Below are 16,744 nucleotides of genomic sequence, written 5' to 3' on the forward strand. Positions count from 1 at the left end.
CGTGCCCAGCTGGCAGCATCCACATGTTGGTCCCACTTATCTCCTCTTTTCACACGGAAGATAAGAAGATAAAAGTTACTCAGACCAACTAGTTTTTTTAGCATCACAAACTTTATTCATCATATAATAGCTACATCGTTTACATAATGGTGAAGAATAAAGTCAGGGATGACAGTTTTCCATGCTTCAGACTTGCCAGAACTAATACAATGTTTTGCTAAATCATCCATGACCGAATTGGCATCTCTACTACAGTGATCAAAAGTGATACTAGCAAACTCCAGTGCCAGGAGGGAGCACTCGGCTATGATTGGTACGCCTGTTCCCATATATGTGTTTGGATCAGAGATGGCCTCAAGTGCATTGAGACAGTCAGACTCAACTACCAAATTCGTGCACCCCAGATTTGCTCCAAGATTTAACCCACATCGAGTAGCGATTAGTTCTGCTACTTCTATACTCGCCACATGCGGTAATAGATGAGTCGCTGCACCTAGGAACTAACCGTGGTCGTCACGAGCAATGACAGCACAAGATCCCGTGAACCTATCCACATGAAAAGAAGCATCGACATTTATTTGAACAGCTCCCACCACAGACTTCTTCCATACATTGTCCCGCTTGCGAGTAGCCTGATTTGGAGTGTTTGCTCGTAAAAAATTTGTTGCTAGCACCCGGATCGTCATAGCTGCTTGTTGAGGCATCTGAACTATCTCACCTTTTGTATGGATTCTCCTTTGCCACCAAATAAACCACATTGCTACAAGGGCGAGCTCAAATTAATAGCTTAAATTTTGTATGTACTCTTACCTCTAAAGTAAAAAGAGTAGTTAAGAGGAACCATGTTAAAATTTGCCCCACATATATATTGATGCATGCAGCTAAGAATGGCTGAAAAGGAGCAGGGCCTCTAGAGGAGCAGTGCTAAGGGAATGTTTGGTAGCACTCCAGCTGTGGACTCCTCCAACTCTAAGGCCTGGAGCTGGGTTGAACAACTCTACCCTCGGAGCTCCACGTTAATCCACGTTCTTCAAAATATCTTAACCATCCTTTATCATTGGATCTATGTAATTGATCTATCTTAACCCTCCGATTTACGTGATGGATTATGGATGGGCTTAGGCCCATATAAGACAATAATCCCTAGTTAATCTCTAAGGCTCATGCATGTGTACAGTAAGTGGTGGGAAGTGTAGGCAGTTTAGTACCATACTGCTACAGTAAAAAGAGTGAGGCCTCTTTATAAGGGATGCTCCATCGCTTGCTATTGGGAGCTTGAGAATAGGAGCTGTACACGCGCGCTCCTTCTGTTGGCGCCGCCTCTCCGTCGCCCGCCTCTTCTTCCTCTCGGCTGCCTCACACAGCTTTCTCTTCCCTCAATCTGTATCATCTCTCTTATACTTCCTCTCAAGAACATACACACACACACATATGGTGGGGAACTCAACACACACGCACACAACCAAGAAGAAGACCGGCTGTTACTTTGCACGAGAAGCCCTTCTCCTTGGTGGAACAAGAGACTACATTGTGTTTTTCCCAGCCCTCTCGGCCTCTCTTGATTACTCAGTATGCAACACATGTTTATACAGCAGGCCTTGGCCTCACGCACGCGCTACCAGTCACCATAACCAGCCACTAAGCCATGCACTCACGCATCATCCGGCCACTAGCTCAACTAACTCCATGCACTACGGCACTACCTAACCACTAATTACATGCACGTCTATACTCATCACTTGTGCCAATCTCTCAACGGTCACAAGACCCGGCTATGCAGCTAACTACGACTTGCATACAACTAACTCACCAGATCTCTTGGCTCCTCCAACTAATCAGGCCAATATGTCTGGTCTTGCTCCATTCGTACACGTGCTTGTTGTATCACACGACCTTGCCGCCTCACGCAGCACTGCAGTTTCACACTGCCATCGGCATCTCGTCATGCTCGCCGTATCACACGGCAGCTAGTATCTCGTCTTCTTTGCCCGCTCAGCTGAGACCTCTCTGGAGAAGAACTCCCTAATCCATGCTACATGCACGACTAAAGCAAATATGCAGATACAAGTGATCAAGATTAAGCTAACAATTTCCCACCTAATCTTGATTCTCCGGTCATCACAATCTTCGACGCGGATCACCCGCTGCCACTTGACAACGCCATCATGGTGCCGCGCACCTTGCCATGGACCGACGCCATCGCATCGCCGGCGTCCATCACCATGTCCTCTTGCCGCACGCGGCAGCAACCTCTGGACGTGGACGACCTCTTGACGTGGACGACACCTTCGCGGCGCCGGTCACCACGTCGTCACATCGGCCCATCTTGCTGATGGCATCACACCACCCAAGACAGCACCGTCGACGAGCTTGACGCCGATCCTCATGACGGTTTCGCGCCGCCGTACCTTCCAATGGCATCACATCATTGTCTTTTTGTGGCAGCTTCGCGCCGCCATCTCCATCTAGCGGCATCGCACCGCAGCCATATGCTCGTGCGGCATCACACCGCCAAACACCTCCATGTCGCACCACCGTCCTCCATCTCGCATGGAGTCCACCATGTGCCCGTCACCGCAGCCATAGCCTTCACCACCGTCACGCCGGCCACCATAGCCACAGGCACCGACGTCGTCGACGCCGTCACAGCGCCGGCCTGTCACCATCTTGCTGGGGATGACGTCCTCGCGACGTCGATCATCGCACCATCTTCACCTCGCGGCATCGCACCTCAACGTCCCACCAGCGGCATTGTGCCTCTGCCGGCCATCACCTCGCGCCGGCGTCCTCCACCTCACATGGAGTCCGCCGCGGCGCTGCCACCGCCTCGGATCGACGAGGCTCTGATGCCAATTGTTGGCGCCGCCTCTCCGTCGCCCGCCTCTTCTTCCTCTCGGCTGCCTCGCACAGCTTTCTCTTCCCTCAATCTGCATCATCTCTCTTGTACTTCCTCTCAAGAACATACACACACACACACATGGTGGGGAACTCAACACACACGCACACAACCAAGAAGAAGACCGGCTGTTACTTTGCACGAGAAGCCCTTCTCCTTGGTGGAACAAGAGACTACATTGTGTTTTTCCCAGCCCTCTCGGCCTCTCTTGATTACTCAGTATGCAACACATGTTTATACAGCAGGCCTTGGCCTCACGCACGCGCTACCAGTCACCATAACCAGCCACTAAGCCATGCACTCACGCATCATCCGGCCACTAGCTCAACTAACTCCATGCACTACGGCACTACCTAACCACTAATTACATGCACGTCTATACTCATCACTTGTGCCAATCTCTCAACGGTCACAAGACCCGGCTATGCAGCTAACTACGACTTGCATACAACTAACTCACCAGATCTCTTGGCTCCTCCAACTAATCAGGCCAGCACGTCTGGTCTTGCTCCATTCTTTTTTTTTGAACGAGCCAGCAGGGCTGGGGTTTCATTGATTAAGCAGGGAGCAGGTGACAAAGTGACAAAGGCGAAGATCCGTGGATCAAGGAGATAAACAAAAAGAAGTAGAAAAAGCCTTGGTGCCTGAAGCACCCCGATGAACGGCTACTATCTCATGGAGGATCCCCGAAGGGGCTCAGAATGGATTTGTAGCCTCCCTCTTGCCAAAGCGAGAGCTCTCTCCTGATGTCTGCGATCACCGCAAGCACCGTGGCCTCCTGATTTCTAAAGACTCGACTGTTACGTTCCTGCCAGATTTTCCAAAACACCAGCATGATCAAAGACTTGATCCCTTTTGCATGTGCTGGCCCTGTTGCAGAAACCATGGCTTCGGCCTTTTCCAGTGGGCTGCATTCATTTGGCAGACACGCCATGCTGAGACCCTGGCAGTGCTGCCAAGTTGACAAGCTAGACCATACTGTCTTCGTGAACGGGCAGCTCCAGAACAGATGAGCCGAGGTTTCCAGGTTTCTGAGACAGAGCTGGCAAAAGTAGGAGTTCGGCCAGCCCCTACGCTAGAGTCGGTCGTTGCACCATAATCGGTTCAGGTGGAGGAGCCACGCAAACATCTTGAGCTTGGCCGGAGCCCAGACTTTCCAGATCATGGCCTGGAACATGGTCGTCGTGGAGCCCAGAAACTAGAGGGCGTAGGCCGAGTGCGAGCAGTACTGACCTGATCCCTCCGAGTTCCAGCGGATCTGGTCCTAATCTTCATTCTGAAAGTTGAGCTGTCAGCGCTGAATGAGGCGGTGCAGTTCTAGAACCTTGCTGACAAGATCAGTGTTGTTGCCGTGTGCAAGGTCCAGAACCCAGCGGTCGTCGGTGATAGCTTGTGCCACCGTCCTGCCCTTACGCCTGGAGGTCTTGAATAGAGACGGGAAGCAGAACTTCAGTGGCACCGTCCCGAGCCAAGAGCAGCTCTAGAAGCTTGCTGTTTCACGGTTGCCGATTGTGACAGTCGTTGCCGCGTTGAAGAGGGCGTGATCTGAGTCATCGCACGGCGGCTCCGTTCCAACCCAAGGGCGAGAGGGATTCTTCCAGCTGTGCCAGAGCCATCTCAGCCGAAGAGCGCGACTGAATTTGGGAAGGTCCAGCACGCCGAGGCCGCCATGCTCGATCGGGGAGCAAACCCGTTCCCAGTTTACCTTGCAGCTGCCACCGGAGAGCTCTTGATCCTTCCCCCAGAGAAACCGTCGCCTATGCTTGTCAATTTCCTTCAGAAGCTTCTTGGGTACCCGCAGCATTGTGAGGGCAAAGGTAGGCAGAGCCGAGAGGACGCAGCGGACAAGGACCCGTCTGCCAGCCATGGACAGCATGCGTCCCTTCCAGCCTGCGAGCCGTGCCTTGATGCGGTCAAGGATGAACTGCAAGTGCACTAGACGTAGCCGTCCCGTGGTGATTGGTAGACCTAGATATCTAATTAGGAAGTGAGCGATCGGGCCGCCAAACGCTTGAAGAACTAGCCCTAAGTTGATGTCGTTGCAGTGGATCGGCGTGGCCGTGGACTTGGCCAGATTGATCCGGAGGCCCGAGGCGTCGCCGAAGCTCTGAAGGATATGCATCAAGTAATCTATCTCTTCTTTGTCAGGGTTGGCGAAAATTATGGCATCGTCAGCGTATAAGCTCACTCTGAGCTTGACCTCACGGCCAGGCACCGACATGATCTCGAGGGCCTCCTCGGCAGCCTGAAGCAGGCGGTGGATGGGGTCGATCGCGAGGATGTAGAGGAGAGGAGACAGAGGGTCGCCTTGCCTCAGTCCTCACCGATGCAGGATTTGCGCGCCAGGTGATCCGTTGAGGAGGAAAGCCGAGGATGATGTAGCGAGGAGGAGCGTGACCCAGTCCCGCCAGCGTGCACTAAAACCTAGCCTCTCAAGCAGTTCCAGGAGATATTCCCATGAGACGTTGTGAAAAGCTCGCGAGATGTCAAGCTTAAGAAGAACTGCCGATGTTTTTCTGTGGTGCAGGATCTTGACGCAATTCTGGACGTAGGCAAAGCTGTCGTGCAAACATCTGGTCTTCAGAAAAGCCGTCTAAGCGGGCGAGATAACTGACTGCACCACCGAAGCGAGCCTGATTGATAGCACCTTGGAGAACAACTTTGCAACTGAATGTATTAGGCTGATCGGTCTGTAATCGGCAATGGACTCCGCACCATCCTTCTTGGGGATGAGAGCGACGATCGCAGAGTTTAGAGCTCCAAAATTTTGTCCAGCCAGGTGATAGAACTGCTGGAATGCCCGCATGATATCCGTCTTTATAATGCTCCAGCAACTCCGAAAAAAGACGCCGCAAAACCCGTCAGGCCCTGGCGATTTCTCCGCTGGAGAATCCTTTATCGCCGCCCACACTTCTTCCTCAGAGAATGGGTTGTCCAGGCCGTTTGCATGCACTGATGGCATTCGCAGCTCATCCCAGTTGATGGACGTGGATCGGTGCTGGGTGGATCCCAGGATGCAGTTGAAGTGGTCATGTATTGTCTTTTCCTTCTCAGCGTGTGTAGTCACTACGTTGTCGCCCACTTTCAGAGCACTGATGAAGTTCTTGCGCCTTCTTGAGCTGATCTTGGCCATGAAAAATTTGGTGGGGGCGTCACCCGCACGCAGCCAGGTTAGGCGGGAAGCTTGCCTTTTTCTGCATCGCTCGATCGCCGCAAGTCCCAGTAATTTGATCTTCAGGCCCTTTCTGAGCTCAGCTTCTGCCGCCGAGAGTCGCCGTCTTTCCTGAGCAATGTCGAGGCGTAGAATGACCTCACAGGCAATATGGAATTGAAGCTTGGTGTCACCGATCATATTCTTGCTCCAAATGCGAAGATCTTTGGCTGTTCTGCTCATCTTGATGCGTAGCCGGGCGAAAGCACAGGTGGTGGCCAGCGGGCGCGACCAGGGAGCCGTGACCGTGTCTAGGAAGCGCGGGAAACGTGGCCAGAAGGATTCGAATTTGAATCCCCCTCGTCTACGAGGCGCCGACGCATCCGCTAGCAGAAGCGGGCAGTGATCAGAACATGCAGTCGAAACCGCGATCAGAAGCGCGCGTGGGAATAGAGCTTCCCAGGGCGAGGAGCAGAAGAATTTATCGATGCTAGCTAAAGTGGGGTTATCCCTCTCATTGCTCCAGGTAAACCGGTGATTTCTACACTTGATCTGGTGCAGCCCTGCTCCGTCGATCGCCGTTCTAAACCGGCCCATAAGCCTTCTATTAAGATTTTGGTTGTTTTTATCTCGCGCCTCATAGATTAGGTTGAAGTCTCTGTTGATGAGCCATGTCTCGGAGGGGGGAGGTGCAGTTCTGGCTAGCTCGGCGAGGAAGGCGTCTTTGCTCGCGTCTTCGGCCGGTCCGTAGACCGTGGTGAGCCAAAAGGAAGTGGGGGAGTCGACGAGCGTGACCTTGGCCGTGAGCGCAAACTGCCCGATGGCGTGGGAGTCGACGGAGACTACGTCCTTGTTCCAAAGAATGGCAGCTCTTTTTGGCACATGCGTTGGCTAAACTGGGTGTGAGTTCTAGTGATTCGGTTTTTTGGGACTTGGTCCCCCCAGATTGTATTCTTAGCATTGTTTCAGACAAAATTCCTAATTTGGTTTAATAAAGTTGGGTTGGAACTTTTAAAAAAAAGAATGGCAGCTCCGCCGCGGGTGCCGATGGCCGGCAGAACCGCACAGCCCTGCAGGGCGCTACCACCGATGTCACGAACAAGTGCAGGCGTCCAAGCATCTATCTTTGTTTCCTGGAGACATAGGATAGCAGTACGGTGTGCCGCAACTACCTCTTGCATGGCCTCTCGCTTTGCCGGCGAGTTTAACCCGCACACGTTCCAGCACAGGATCGGGGGGGGGGGGGTGCAGCGGTCGTCATCCATGGGAAAACATAAAGGATCTCCGGCGACTAATGTAACTAATCGAAGCAAAGAACAGGTACACCCACCAACTCTCCAGGGGTCGCCGCCGACCACCAATAGCCCCAAAACTACGACGGCGCAACACAAACCACAGCTTACAACAGCTACAACAGGAGCAAATGACACCTAACTCAAGCCGGCCAAGGGCTGGCCGTCGCCGGAAACTAAAACTAAACCTAGAACTATAGGAGCCGGAGCTTGCTAACATGATCACACCGAGGCCTCCCCGGGAACTCCATCAGGACCAACGAGGCCAGCCGGTATGCGGAGGGTGCCCTTGTCCATGTTGGTGAGCTTAGAGATGATGGCGATGTCATCGTCGGAGAGGGGCTCATCGAACTTGCGGATGAGGGCTTCCGCCGCCTTCTTGTCATCTTCTCCTTTGGGCCCAGCAGACCAAGGCTTTGCACCAGCCGAAGCGAGCCGCGCTGCGCCACAGGTACCTTGCAGTTTTGAGTAGCTTGGCGCGCGCTCTGACGTGGGGGGGGGGGGGGGCGACCGAGATCGCCCTAGACTTTGGCAGGGCAGAGTTGCGCTTGGACGGAGCCGGGCCGAGCAGGGAGGCAGGCTTGTCGGAGAAGAGGCGCCGTGGAGCCTCCCGGTTCCCATCGATCTCGAGCAGCTGGACCTGCTGGGTCAGCACTCTCAGCTGGAGGGAGACCGTGTCGGCGCGCGAAGGAGTCTGGCAGCTGAAATGCTCCGGGGCATGGCGCGACCCCAAGAGAGTGGGACCGAACACGTCCGGCATCTTGGGCGCGGCATTGCTTGTCTCTGGCTTGTCGCGGTCGTGGAACTCCAGGGGCGTCTTGATGGCAGTGGTGATCTCCTCATCCAGGAGCGCTGCAGCGGCGTCGCCCAGGGTGGGAGCGGCAAGGGCCTTCTCAGCAGTGGCAAAGAACTCCGCGACGTCGTCTTGCGTGGTGCAGGGGCGAGCCGGAGTCGCAGCAGGGGAAGGTACGTGGATCTGACTGGCAAGCTTGGTCTTCCCCGGCAGCTGCTTGGCCGGGTACGCCTGAGAGGACGGGCGGCCACCATGCCGTCTATGGCCTCTAGCTTTCTTCGAGCGTCGGGGGTGGGGGGGGGAGAGCGGCTACGCTGGCGCTCCTTGCTCGTGGCCTCGCCGTGATCTCCCTGGGCAGCGTGGCCGCGGCCCCGGCCCAATAGGGTGTCCTTCGAGGAGCGGAGACCGCTGCCCCCACCCTGGTCGTCATGGTCGCGGCGAGGGCCGCCTCTAGGGAGGCCGCGGCATTCCGTGTCCACCACGGGCGCGCACTGCTGACGGTGGTGGGGCTCCATGGGCTGGCCGTCCTCAACATGCATGACCCAGGTGCCGGGGATGGTCCGGGGCAGCTCATCGTCGTTGTCGGAGTCGGAGGAGGGCGAGCCGCTTTGAGCTGAGTGCAATGACTTGGGGGAGCGGGGGGACCAATCTTCGACGCGGTCGACGTGGATGAGCAAGTCGTAGCGCTCCGCACCGGGCGGGAGGGCGACGTGGCGGTCCGACGGCGAGAACCCGTCCATCTCCTCGACCTGATCAGCGCCCTGGGGCAGCTTCCAGTATGTGTGCCGGGTGGGGATGAACGACATGTCCCAAACCCACACCCAGCATGCGAACGTCTTGGTGTGGTCTCGCTCCAGGGTGCGGCTGTCGAGCCGGTCCATGAGCACCTTGTCGCCGAAGACTTCTTGGATGCCTTCCGGCGTCCAGTACTGCTGGGGAAGATGCTCGATGATGCACCGTACCTGGAGGTTGAAGGTGTCGTGGACAGCATGGTCATTCTCCCCCCACGGCGCGCTGGCGAAGGTGGCGCCGTCGACACGCAGGGAGCCACGGCGGACCGCATTGTCGTGGTGGGCCGGCTGCGTGAAGATGACGAAGAAGTCCTCCGGGTTATGCGCTATCACACGCAGGTGGTGCGGCGGGATGCATAGCTGTGCCTCCAGAGCACGACCGACAGCCATCGGCGAGGTGGCACAAACGCCGTCAGCAGCTCGCAGCGTGATGGCGTGGCGGCGCAGGAAGAAGATGACGTGCTTGTTGTATCACACGACCTTGCCGCCTCGCGCAGCACTGCAGTTTCACACTGCCATCGACATCTCGTCATGCTCGCCGTATCTCATGGCAGCTAGTATCTTGTCTTCTTTGCCTGCTCAGCCGAGACCTCTCCAGAGAAGAACTTCCTAATCTATGCTACATGCACGACTAAAGCAAATATGCAGATACAATACACGTGCTTGTTGTATCACACGACCTTGCCGCCTCGCGCAACACTGCAGTTTCACATTGCCATCGGCATCTCGTCATGCTCGCCGTATCACACGGCAACTAGTATCTCGTCTTCTTTGCCCGCTCAGCCGAGACCTCTCCGAAGAAGAACTCCCTAATCTATGCTACATGCACGACTAAAGCAAATATGCAGATACAAGTGATCAAGATTAAGCTAACACCTCCTCCTCCGCCGCCCGCCTCGCCACGCCTCATCAAGACGTGCGTGCTCCACGGTTTGCGGGAATGAGCCGGTCAAGAATGGTTAATTAATCTCATATTAATTAATGAGTCGTTTATGAAAGTGCCACTGTCTGAGATGTTGGACCATGGGCTATTCGTGGACTCGGTCATGGGCCTGAGCCCAGGCCCATCTACCCGACGACCTATATAAGAAGGCGCTGGCCAGTGGAATGAACCCTAACCCAGTTCACTCACTCCCTCTCGCACAACCCTAGCCGTCATGTACTATTCTTCTCTGTGTGCTGCTTCTGGCGATCCCATCCCAACGACCGTGTGCACTGTTGGTCGGGAGAGTAGGTGCCTCCGGAACCCCGTCGTTCGAGATCCCGCCCGGGAGAACGACAATAAGGTTTTTGGGGAGCGTCTCGACGCGACTGCTCCCGATCCGTCCCCGTCTTCGTCCACCTCTGCTTCCACTACTTCCCCTGCATCGACCCCACCACTGACGCCGCCGCCAAGAAGAAGGACTCGGGTGATGCCGAGGCTGCCCCCGATGCCGCCGCGTTGGCCTGGCCAACCGGAGGGTATGACTCGTTAATCCCCTATTTGCTCGTTCATGTGCTAGCCGTATATACGTTGTTCATAGATGTTTCGGTTCTATGTACTGTACGTGCTTACATGCTTAGGTATCGACATGAGATGCATACCGTATTTTCCGTGCTTACTGTTTACTCGTGGATTAGATTAGTCGGAAAAGTGCTAATATTTCCAACAATCCAAAAACCTTATTTTAGGCACTTTCCGACTCATGGCTTCGCCGCTACTCCGAAACCGGAAAAGTTTAGTGGAACGCATTTTAAGCGTTGGCAAACGAGGACCACCTTGTGGCTCACATCAATGAACGTGTTCTGGGTTGGTGGTGTGTCTCCCACGATAACGATTGCTCCTGAACAGAAGAATGCGTTTAGGAAGGAAACCACCATCTTTGTGGGAGCCATTCTTACTGTGATCGGAGACAAGCTTGGGGACGCGCGTTGCCAAGAATTTGTGGGATGCGCTCGAAGCTAAATTCGGTGCAACCGATGCTGGAAGCGACTTGTATGCTATGGAGAAGTTCCATGATTACAAAATGGTTGATAACCGTTCTTTATTGGACCAGGCCCATGAGATACAATGCATCGCTAAGGAGCTGCAGCTCCTGAAGTGTGCGTTACCGGACAAGTTTGTCGCGGGTTGCATTATTGCAAAACTCCCTCATGGATGGAGGAACTTTGCTACTTCTCTCAAGCACTTCAGACATGAATTCTCTGTTGAGGATGTCATCGATCATCTAAGTGTTGAGCAGAACTCAAGAGCAAAGGACTCACAAGTGAAAGGGGCAGAGGGTTCTTCTAGCGCCAACGTGGTGCAGAAGAACTTCCACAAGTTCAAGGGAAAGAACTCTATCCAGCAGAATACTACCTTCAAGAAGAAGGGTAAGAAGAAAGACAAAAAGAGAGATGGCTGCTTTACTTGTGGTTTAGAGGAACATTGGGCAAACAAGTGCCCAAACAAGTACAAGAAGCCAGGGCAGGACGCCAAGTCTATCAATGTCACTCTGAGCAACAATGATGGGGCATCTGGGTATGGTAACCTGTTTACCGTACTTTCAGTTTTTCAGTCCACCGGTTGGTGTGTGACACTGGGCCAATATTCATGGGAAAAGATAATGAGACTACTCCCTATGAGCAATGGGAAAAGAAAAGAACTACACTCTCTTACTTGCACACTTGGGGTTGTTTAGCGAAAGTCAATGTGTTGATCCCCAAAAAGCGCAAGCTTGGACCAAAGTCCGTGGACTGCGTTAATTTGGGCTATGCTAAGGATAGCGTTGGCTATAGATTTCTAGTAGTGAAATCTGAGGTACCTGATCAGAAGGTCGGTACAATTATAGAGTCTAAGGATGCTACATTCTTTGATGATATTTTTCTCATGTGAGATATGCAAAGCACTTCTAGACTGGAATCTGATGTGACTCCTGAACCTGCCATTCCGATGGAATACTATGAACACATAAGTGATGATAGTTCCACGGAGGATGACGAGGAAGCTCCTGTTAGGAGCAAGAGACAAAGGACTGCAAAGTCTTTTGGTGATGATTTCCTCGTGTACCTCGTGGATGATGACACTCCCAGTTGCATTTCAGAAGTTTATGCATCTCCGGATGCTGACTTCTGGGAGGATGCAGTCTGTATCGAGATGGATTCCATCATGGCTAATGGGACATGGGAGATCACCGATCGTCCTTATGGTTGCCAACCATTGGGATGTAAGTGGGTGTTCAAGAGAAAGCTTAGGCCCGATGGTACTGTTGTGAAGTACAAGGCTAGGCTTGTGGCCAAGGGTTATACCCAAAAGGAAGAAGAGGATTTCTTCGACACTGGCTAGGCTGACAACCATTCAAGTGTTACTTGCTTTGGCTGCCTCGCATGGTCTTCTCGTTCATCAGATGGACGTTAAGACGACTTTCCTTAATGGAGAGCTAGACGAGGAAATTTACATGCAATAGCCAGATGGCTTGTAGTAAATGGTCAGGAAAGAAAGGTGTGTAAGTTAGTGTAATCTTTTTATGGCCTGAAACAAGCGCCTAAGCAATGGCATGAGAAGTTTAATACAACTTTGACATTTGCTGGCTTTGTAGTTAAGGAAGTTGACAAATGTGTATACTATCGCTACGGCAGGGGCGAAGGAGTTATACTGTGTTTGTATGTCAATGACATACCGATATTTGGGACCCACCTCAAGGTCATTGAGGAGGTCAAGGATTTTCTATCTCATAGCTTCGAGATGAAAGACCTGAGCGTGGATGATGTTATCTTGAACATCAAGCTACTGAGAAATACTGAGGGTGGAATTACAGTTTTGCAATCCCACTATGTTGAGTAGATTTTGAGCCGTTTTGGATACTTGGACTGCAAACCTTCTTCAACACCATATGATCATAGCATGCGGATTCGAAAGTTCGAAGGAACGGCTGTAGATCAATTGAGATATTCTCAAGTGGTTGGTTCACTGATGTACCTAGCTTGTGCTACTCGTCCTAACATCTCATTTGCTATGTGCAAACTGAGACGGTTTGTTTCCAATCCGGGAGATGTGCATTGCCATGCTATTGAGCAAGGGATGCATTATTTGCAAGGTACTGTGAACTATGTAATTCACTATTCTAGGTACCCGACGGTACTTGAGGGGTATAGTGATTCGAGTTGGATATCTGATGCTGATGAGATGAAAGCCACAAGTGGATATGTCTTCACACTTGGTGGTGGTGCTGTTTCCTGGAAGTCTTGCAAGCAGACGATCTTAACTAGATCGACAATGGAAGCAGAACTCACAGCATTAGACACATAATGCGTCGAGGCAGAATGGCTTCGAGAGCTTTTGATGGATTTGCCTGTGGTTGATAAACCAGTCTCGGCTATCCTTATGAATTGTAACAATCAAACTGTGATTGCCAAGGCTAAGAGTTCAAAGGGAAATATGAAATCCAAAAAACACATAAGAAGAAGATTGAAATCTGTCAGAAAATTAAGAAACTCCGGAGTGATAGCATTGGCTTATATCTAGACTGCTAAAAATCTGGCAGACCCTTTTATGAAAGGGCTATCACAGATTGTGATAGAAAATGCATTGAGGGAGATGGGCATGAGACCCACGTAAGTTGTCATGGGGGTAACCCAACCTATGTGATTAGAGATCCCATGAATTAGGACCTGTGAAAACAATCCAACGGTCAACTGAGGAGAGTATCCTTAATTAACCCACTCTGTTGAAGATGCAATAATACTCTCAATTCTGTAAGGTAGGCTGACTTTTGTTTTAATGTGTTCCAAAGCTTATGTAAGCAAGATGCTAACCTACAGAGCATTCTTTGGAGGAACACACCTATGTGAGCCCAACTGCTGGTCACAGTCTATGAGATTGGGTGATCTCTAGGAAGCTCGTGAGAAGGTATTGAGTATGACTAATAAGCTCCACCATGGGGTTTAGCCGTCGGCAACCACGTATCAGCTGACAATGGGAGAAACTTCTACACGCCAAACTGACAATTCAAGGCATAGTCCATTATTTAGTTGTGAAGAAATCTAATCCCATTGCTCTAGGGAAAAGTTCAACTTAACAATCTCCACTGAAAATTCTAGTATATCAAATATTGTTTGAAACATTTGACAAACTTATGTGCCTTGAGATCAGGTGGGGGATTGATGGATTATGGATGGGCTTAGAACCATATAAGACAATAATCCCTAGTTAATCTCTAAGGCCCATGCATGTGTATGTAAAGTGGTAGGAAGTGTGAAAAGTTTAGTACCATACTGCTATAGTAAGAAGAGTGAGACCTCTTTATCAGAGCTGCTCCATCACTTGCTATTGGGAGCTTGGGAATAGGAGATGTACATGCGCACTCCTCCACCGCCGCCGTCCACCTCGCCATGCCTCGCCTCGTCACGATGCGCGCGCGCCACAAGTTGCGGAAATGAGCTGAGCCGAAGCTTATTTTTGCCGGTCAAGAATGGTTAATTAATCTTGTATTAATTAATGAGTTGCTTATGAAAGTGCCACTGTTTGCAGACTCGGTCATGGGCCTGAGCCCAAGCCCATCTACCCGACGGCCTATATAAGAATAAGGCATTGGCCAGTGGAGTGAACCCTAACTCAGTTCACTCACTCCCTCTCGGACAACCTTTGCCGTCATCTACTGTTGCTCTCTCTGTGCTGCTTTCGGCGATCCCATCCCGATGACCGCGTGCACGGTTGGTCGGGAGAGCAAGTGCCTCCGGAACCCTGTCGTTCGAGATCCTGCCCAGGAGAACGGCAATAAGGTTTTTGGGTAGTGTCTCGACGCGACTGCTCCCGATCCGTCCCCGTCTTTGTCTGCCTCAGCTTCCACTACTTCCCCTGCATCGACCCCATGGCTGACGCCGCCGCCAAGAAGAAGGCCTCGGCCGATGCCGAGGCTGCCGCTGCCACGGCCGCGTTGGCCTGGCCAACCGGAGGGTATGACTCGTTCATCCCGTATTTTCTCGTTCATGTGCTAGTCGTATATATGTTGTTCATAGATGTTTCGGTTCTATATACTGTACATGATCACATGCTTAGGTATAGGCATGAGATGCATACCATATTTGTCATGCTTACTGTTTACTCGTGGATTAGATTAATCGAAAAAGTGCTAATATTTCCAACATTACGTTATTCCTGAGCCCAAAAATATCTGATCTGGACGTAAATCTGACCTAATCTGCCCATAATTAACATCAGAAAAAAAACAGTCAATATTCTCCTAAACACCAACTCAAAAAAAATCTCCTAAACAAAGAACGTTATAGGAGTTGAGATCTCACAAGAAAATGAACAACGTTAATTATAAGAGTTCATGCATATCTCACAAGAAACAAGGCATCGCCACATTCCTAAAAAAGGACCACTACCACATTCCTCTCCTTTCAGGTTGACTCAGTCTGATGCGCTCCTGTCATGCCTGTTTCCACAGCCACAATACATGGCCTTCCCCGTGGCCTTCTTCGTCTGCGCCGTATAGGGCGCCGGCACCAGCATCTTCGCTAAACGTAGAATGACTGGTTCTTCAGGCAGCGGAGCTGGACACCGGATCTGCTTCGCCCTCTCCATCCAGTCCTGAAAAAGCAATGATAATAATAGCTTAGATATCATCCTTGAAACAAGCAAGTAGCACTACAAAAAATATGTCAACTAGTGACCTTCTATCAGTGACCCTGGTAGAATTGGTTATAGATCTATGACCGTTTCAGACCAATTGGTCAAAAGTTGTTCGGGGGGCTCCAAAGCCTAAACTATAACGACCATTTTGGTCAGAAAGGTCGTAATTTCCTTACACGAAATGGTCATAAAGCAGATAGCACTGGTCCGCTGCCTTATTTCTAGTTGATCACGACCAATATAGATGGTCATAACCTTGTAAATTGTGGTGGGTTGCTATGACTAGGCGCCACCTCATCAGTTTTGCCTATGTGTCATGTCCATGCGGCAATTTTTGCCCCAGGTTGCGAAGCAACCTATATTTCTGTCATTCCCAAAATTCCCAAAAAAATCTCATAAATTCTTTGGGTCATATCTTCGTCAAATATGTAAAAAACCTTCCTTGCCTAGTTCAAAAATAATTCAAAAATATTCATTTACCTATTATGTTTAGAAAAACACTTTGTGAAGGAAGTACCACTTTGGCATGTCCAAATGGTATCCATTTTCTACAGTGCTTTCCTATGCCCAAATAACCATCCTCCACCAAATGCCAGCTCAACCCATTCATTATTTTGAGCCCAGCTTCAACATTCGTATTTATGTCCAGTGTGGTACTTTGCAAAGCAAGTACCACCTAGGCTCCTCCTTTTGAGCTGAAAATTTGTGAAGACGGTCTTCTTAGTAACTGATCATCCTCAGCCAAAACTCACACCCATTAGCCATGTGCATTTCCCGTACCGCTAATCAGACACTTGGCTGCTTATTCATGTTTGAGCATCGATCGGTCTCCTCGTGAGAATCTAATGTTGTGATTTTCTTCCTAGCACCTACCTGGGGAGTGCCCAGCCCACTAGACATGCCTAGGCCACCCAGAACACATGGCAATGCCACGGTCATGCGGTGGCCACGCGGCGGGCATGCGAGTTTACGCGCTCTAGAGTTGGGGCCCTCGGCCACCATCCAAACCTCGACGTATCGCCACCAAACCATGTATTTATGATTAAATAGGTACTTATATAACTAGAAATGATTTTTGGAAAACATAAAGAGCAAATTATGAGGGACCTACCGTTCAAATTTGACCCGCTTCCTACTGAATCGGCGGGAATTTGTCTTTTTCACCAGAGGTGGATCAAAACTTTTGACACCCAACCATTTTTGTCAATTGTGCATTAAATATGACC

Source organism: Triticum urartu, chromosome 2A, assembly GCF_056163025.1.
Source record: "Triticum urartu cultivar PI428250 chromosome 2A, HENAU_Tu73, whole genome shotgun sequence".
In the NCBI taxonomy this organism is placed as follows: domain Eukaryota; kingdom Viridiplantae; phylum Streptophyta; class Magnoliopsida; order Poales; family Poaceae; genus Triticum; species Triticum urartu.